The sequence below is a fragment of the Triticum urartu genome, chromosome 4A (genome assembly GCF_056163025.1).
Source record: "Triticum urartu cultivar PI428250 chromosome 4A, HENAU_Tu73, whole genome shotgun sequence".
Taxonomy (NCBI): Eukaryota; Viridiplantae; Streptophyta; class Magnoliopsida; order Poales; family Poaceae; genus Triticum; species Triticum urartu.
This window is the reverse complement of record NC_141876.1, coordinates 574,715,524-574,722,317: the sequence shown is the minus strand read 5'-3', so window position 1 is coordinate 574,722,317 and position 6,794 is coordinate 574,715,524. Positions and strand designations below refer to the sequence as shown.

The 6,794-nt window shown below is 46.5% G+C and overlaps 1 pseudogene; it reads left to right on the top strand.

The window, feature by feature from the left end:
- Positions 1-2,937: 2,937 nt before the first annotated feature.
- LOC147976750 (uncharacterized) lies at positions 2,938-6,430 on the top strand (annotated as a pseudogene).
- The last annotated feature ends 364 nt before the right edge of the window (positions 6,431-6,794 follow it).

Below are 6,794 nucleotides of genomic sequence, written 5' to 3'. Positions count from 1 at the left end.
TGAAATTTTAACAAATTCGTGAATACTTTTATAAATGGCTTACATATTTTTTTGGAACTCGTGATCAAGTTTTTTTGCATAGGTGAACATTTTTGTTTAATTCCTGTATAGCTTTTGAAATTAAGAAACATTCTTTCTGTGATGAACATTTTTTTAATTCATCAATATGTTTTTTGAACCAGTGAACATTTTTTTAATTTACAAAATATATTTTCTAAATCCCAAGCATTTTCTTGAATATTTTCATAAATTCAAGGAATTTTTTGTATATACAAACTTTTACTTTCGAATCATGAGCATTTTTTGAATCAATGAACATAGAAAAATCAATTCATGAATACTAAGTGTGTGTGTGTGCGGTATGTGACGAGATGCATATATATTTAGTCTACTGTACAAATTGTGAACATGTTTTTGGAGTTTTCTAAGTTGTACTCCCTATATATATGTGAGGAGATGCACTCCCAATATATTCACGATATTTTTGAAGTTGTGAACATTTTCTAAATTCATGAACTCTTTACAAGTTAGTGATTTTTTTTTGAAACTGCACACATGTTTTTTGGAACTCATCAACAAGTTTTATTACATACATTTGTTGTAGACACAACGATTTACTTTATAATCATGAACATTTTGTGAATCGATGAACATTTTTGAAAATAAAAACTCATGAATATTTTAAAATTCACATATAATTTTTTAAAGAAACAGTGATATGCTTACGTGCCAGTGGCTGGCTCGGGCAGTGGTTGGGCAGAGCTCATGGGTTCGAATCGCCCCTTCGTTTTTTTTTCATTTTATTTCTTGGCCCACTCGGCCCACTGACATATGGGCCACATACAGACGTGGCCTTCACTACAGAAATACGAGATAGGTATGTGACGTGTAGAGTTAGGACGTTTCAACCTCAGGGACCGTATTGATTATGTATTTTCATGTACCGGGATCGTATTGAAGCAATACGCAAGTTTCAGGACTGAGTTAGACGTGGCCAGCAAGTACGAGGACTATAGATGCAATTATCTCCAACGTTGCTTGCACGGTGCTGCGAAGCAGAGATGAGGGCCTGCTGCGATGGCGGCGCAGTGGCTGCAGTCGGAGAGGAGCTGTTGCGAGTCTCTAGGACTCTCGCCGAATTTGGAGAAGAAATAACTGCCAGCGAGATTCATCAGGGATAGGGATGCGGATAGAAAGAGGTCAACGCGTGGGAATGGATGGCTAGCTTCGGTCGCGTGAGGATAAGAAAGAGAGGGCATCGGTGCCTGGTCCCACTCTATGCGCGGCACGCACGCGACAGTCGGGCAAAAGTAAGCGTTTCCCTAAAATATAAGGTAAATCCCGAGCTGGATTTGATAAATATTTGTGTACACAATCATATTAATAAAGCAGGTAAATCACAAGCTAACATACTATAATATTTATATCGTATTGCAATGCAGGAGCATTGTCCTAGCATCTTACAAGAATGGACTAAGAATCAGTTGTTGCGCAATCACCTAGAAGTCAACTTCTAGTCCAGTCCACTTTGACGCGTCGTGGAGCCCTTCCTGCTGAACAATATCCATTCAGTTGGATTAGTAGACTATTGTACGTAAAATTTTCTAGTCATTTTCTCTTGAAAACCCGACTGTGGGTTTTGCTTCAACATATTTGAAAATTATATTAATGTGATAACAAAAATATAGGATTTTTTTACAAATAATAAATTCTAACAAAACTTATAAATCTTTTCATTTTCTCTAGAAAACCTGCATAGGTTTTGTTTCGAAGAATATGAAAATCAATTAATGTGATATTAAAAAACGTGTAGGAAATTTTACAAAAGTTTACAAATAAAAAAAATCTAAAGAAAACTTGCAAATATTTCGGAATTTTGAAAACAATCTTGAGTTACAAATGTGCATGTATTCCAAAACATTTACTAATTTAAGTAATGTTCCTAGATATGTTCATGTATCTAAAAAATATTCATGGATATAAAACATATTCTTGGATTAAAAGAAGTTCATGTACTTATAGAAGATCTCGAATTCTAAAAATATCCATGAACTAGAAAATCTTCATGAATTTGAAAAATAATGTTATCAAATTTATAAATATTCTCGGATGTAGAAATGTATAAGTAGTTCAAAAATTCTTCAGATATTTCAGATTTATTTGGGTTTAAAATATATTTATGAATTTTATAAAATGTTCACAAACTGAAAGTATTTAAAAATAGAAAAAACAACTATAAATAGAAATGAAAGACCATAAAAGGAAAAATATATAAAAAATGCAGCTGAGTGGGAGAAAGCCCACTAAGAAAATATCCCTCTAAATTTCAGTGTGAGCCCGTGCTTCACTAATTCTTCAATTAAAACATGCCGAAGCACCCCATAACCCCTCTCAGCACGTAAACACCCGTAGGTATAACAAAGTTTCGCTTTAGACTCCCATGCGTCATGCAGCTTGGATCGAATTTACCCGCATCAATCCCCTGAATTTCAGGGGGAGCCCGTGCACTAATCTTAAATTAAAACCTGCCAACGTAACCCCCTAAGCATGTACTCATAGGTAGAACAAAGCTTGGCTTCAGACTCTTAGACAAGCTGGGCTTGCCTAATTGGGTCGGTCCATCGCTAGTTCCATTGCATTTGAGCGACAATTTGCAGTAGAGAGAGCGGCAAATAGGATCTGCATAGAAATTACAGTCTCTTCAAGACTTTAAGCACTGAATAGTCCCAATATCGCACGCATGGGCGAGGCCCAAATAGTACTCGCTCGCTCCTTCTGTTGCTTGTTGCTTCTTCTTGGCTTGAAAAGAAAAACAGGTGCGGGATCCCGCTCCCGCCTCCCAATGCCTCTCTGCCACTCGCTTCGCTCGCGTCCCCCTCCTTACCTGGCAGGCAAGCATGCGATGTACCTCCCCGTCCTTCACCTCTGCTAGCATTAATGGCAAACCAAACTACCTCCCCCTCCTGTGTAGACCCAGCCTATGAGCTCACCCTCATTGCGACCTTGGCCCATAAGCGAAACGCCGTGAACCGCTGCCCTGCGCTTTGCCCACCCTATGAAAGCCCTATCCCAAACCCACTCGAGAGCTCGCCGCTCACCTCTTCGCCCTCATCCCCGCTCCCCGAGCCAAGTCCCATCGCCGTGGCGCCAGTACCTGCTCCCTCCTTTCGCGACGTGCTGCTCTCTCCCCAAAAAATGCAGCGGCGCTCCGCTCCCAGCCCCCGCTCGCCCTCCGCGTCCTCCGTTCCCCTGGCCCTTTATCAGCGACCTCACCTCACCTCTCCACCCCGCATCCGTTCTAGACCTCTGTGTTTTCGTTGCCTCGCTCCAGACCACCTAGTCCAAGCTTGCCGCGATCCCATCCGCTGCTCTCGCTGTGGTGGTTCTGGCCATCGCAGCTACCAGTGCACCTCCAACCTCCCCTAGCCCTCCAACGCCTTCGTCTCCTCCACCGAAACCCTCCCATGGCTGACGACAACCCCAACGTCCTCGTCATCGGCTCTCACCGCCTCACCCTGCTGCAACCCCTCACCACCTCGCCACGTTTGCCTCGCTCTGCAACGTCAGACGATGACTCCGCACCACCGTCCTAGCGTGGATCCCCGCGCCCGAGCCACGTCTCTGCCGCTGGCAGGGACGACACGGTGCCGGACGCGGCTTCTGGCATCCGTGGGCCAGTTCGCCCTCCATCGTCTGCTTCGTCCTCGGCCTCCTCACCTGGCCGCGCGCACTCTACGTATTCGGATATCTTCGTCCCCTCCGGCCTCCTCCACGACGTTGGGCACTTCTGTTTCGCCCACCTTGACGACGTCATGTCGGAGCCGTACGACCTCATCCGCCACGCCGTCGAGTTCTACGCCGGCGTTACAAGCTTCTACTTCGCGGCTTCGACGGGGTGTGCTGCCCATCTTGTCTTCGACTCCCATGAGGACCGTGAGCTGACCATGGCTCACTTCCCCGCCAAGTTCGCCGGCGTCAACATCACTCTCCTCCATCCGGAGGAGACCGACAATCGGGCCACGACGTGCTATGACCACTTGGTGGAGATCGAGGCCAAGAACTACCCGCTCGAGCTGTGGAACCCCTAAGGCGCCAACTTCGTGTTCGACCACTTTGGGGTGCTCTGCTGCGTCGACAACCGCTGCCTCAATGCCGGCGACTTCACGGCGATGCGTGCCTTCCTCCGCGTTGAGAGTGATCACGTCACCCCTGATGGGTGCATCCTTGGCCTTCCGCCCGCCCAAATCGTCGACGTCAAGCTCCGAGTCGTCAAGACTTGGGCCGTCTTTGAGGACCTCACCACTGTCGGCGTTCTGGGAACGGGGGTCCCAAGACTTGCCTGCCTGCGGCGTGGCTCAAGTGGGTGTTGGAGATATGCCCTAGAGGCAATAATAAAATGGTTATTATTATATTTCTTTGTTCATGATAATTGTCTATTGTTCATGCTATAATCGTGTTATCCGAAAATTGTAATACATGTGTGAATACATAGACCACAACACGTCCCTAGTGAGCCTCTAGTTGACTAGCTCGTTGATCAAAAGATAGTCATGGTTTCCTGACTATGGACATTGGATGTCATTGATAACGGGATCACATCATTAGGAGAATGATGTGATGGACAAGACCCAATCCTAAGCTTAGCTCAAAGATCGTGTAGTTCGTTTGCCGTAGCTTTTCTGAATGTCAAGTATCATTTCCTTAGACCATGAGATTGTGCAACTCCCGGATACCGTAGGAGTGCCTTAGGTGTGCCAAACGTCACAACGTAACTGGGTGACTATAAAGGTACATTACAGGTATCTCCGAAAGTGTCTGTTGGGTTGGCACGAATCGAGACTGTGATTTGTCACTCCGTATGACGGAGAGGTATCTCTGGGCCCACTCAGTAATGCATCATCATAACGAGCTCAATGTGATCAAGTGGTTGATCACGAGATCATGCATTATGGTACGAGTAAAGTGACTTGCCGGTAACGAGACTGAACAAGGTATTGGGATACCGACGATCGAGTCTCGGGCAAGTAACGTACCGATTGACAAAGGGAATTGTATACGGATTGATTGAATCCTCGACATCGTGGTTCATCCAATGAGATCATCGTGGAGCATGTGGGAGCCAACATGGGTATCCAGATCCCGCTGTTGGTTATTGACCGGAGAGTCGTCTCGGTCATGTCTGCATGTCTCCCGAACCCGTAGGGTCTACACACTTAAGGTTCGGTGACGCTAGGGTTGTTAGGAAGACTTGTATGTGATTATCGAATGTTGTTCGGCGTCCCGGATGAGATCCCGGATGTCACGAGGAGTTCCGGAATGGTCTGGAGGTAAAGATTTATATATGGGAAGTTGTCATACGGTCGCCGGAAAGGTTCGGGGGCATATCGGTATTGTACCGGGGCCACCGGAGGGGTTCCGGGGGTCCACCGGGAGGGGCCACCTCTTCCGGAGGGCCTTATGGTCTGTATGGAGAAGGGACCAGCCCAAGTGGGCTGGGGCGCCACACCCCCCTAGGTCCCATGCGCCTAGGGTTGGGGGAAACCCTAAGGGGGGCGCCCCCTTGCTTGGGGGGCAAGCCCCCTCCCCTTGGCCGCCGCCCCCCCTCTAGATCTCATCTAGAGGGGGCCGGGCCCCTTCCCCCTTCCCCTATAAATAGAGGGGTGAGGGGAGGGCAGCACACGACATCCAAGGCGCATCCCCTCCCCTCCCCAACACCTCTCCTCCTCCATAAGAGTTTGGCGAAGCCCTGCCGGAGTACTGCAACTTCATCACCACCATGCCGTCGTGCTGCTGTTGGAGCCCTCTTCCTCAACCTCTCCCTCCTCCTTGCTGGATCAAGGCGCGGGAGATGTCCTCGCTCCGTACTTGTGTTGAACGCGGAGGTGCCGTCCGTTCGGCGCTAGGATCTTCGGTGATTTGGATCACGTCGAGTACGACTCCATCAACCCTGTTCTCTTGAACGCTTCTGCTCGTGATATACAAGGGTATGTAGATGCACTCCTCTCTCCCTCGTTGCTAGATGACTCCATAGATTGATCTTGGTGATGCGTAGAATTTTTTTAAAAATTCTGCTACGTTCCCCAACAGTGGTATCAGAGCTAGGTCTATGCATAGTTACTATGCACGAGTAGAACACAAAGTAGTTGTGGGCGTCGATATTGTCAATTTACTTGTCGTTACTAGTCTTATCTTGATTCGGCGGCATCGTGGGATGAAGCGGCCCAGACCAACCTTACACGTACGTTTATGTGAGACCGGTTCCACGGACTGACATGCACTAGTTGCATAAGGTGGCTGGCGGGTGTCTGTCTCTCCCACTTTAGTCGGGTCGGATTCGATGAACAGGGTCCTTATGAAGGGTAAATAGAAATTGGCAATTCACGTTATGGTTTTGGCGTAGGTAAGAAACGCTCTTGCTAGAAATCTATAGCAGCCACGCAAAAAACTTGCAATAACAATTAGAGGACGTCTAACTTGTTTTTGCAGCAAGTGTTTTGTGATATGATATGGCCAAAGGATGTGATCAATGATATATGTGATGTATGAGATGATCATGTTCTTTTAATAGGAATCACGACTTGCATGTCGATGAGTATGACAACCGGCAGGAGCCATAGGAGTTGTCTTTATTTATTTATGACCTGCGTGTCAACATAAACGTCATGTAATTACTTTACTTTATTGCTAAAGCGTTAGCCATAGTAGTAGAAGTAATAGATGACGAGACAACTTCAAGAAGACATGATGATGGAGATCATGATGATGGAGATCATGGTGTCATGCCGGTGACAACG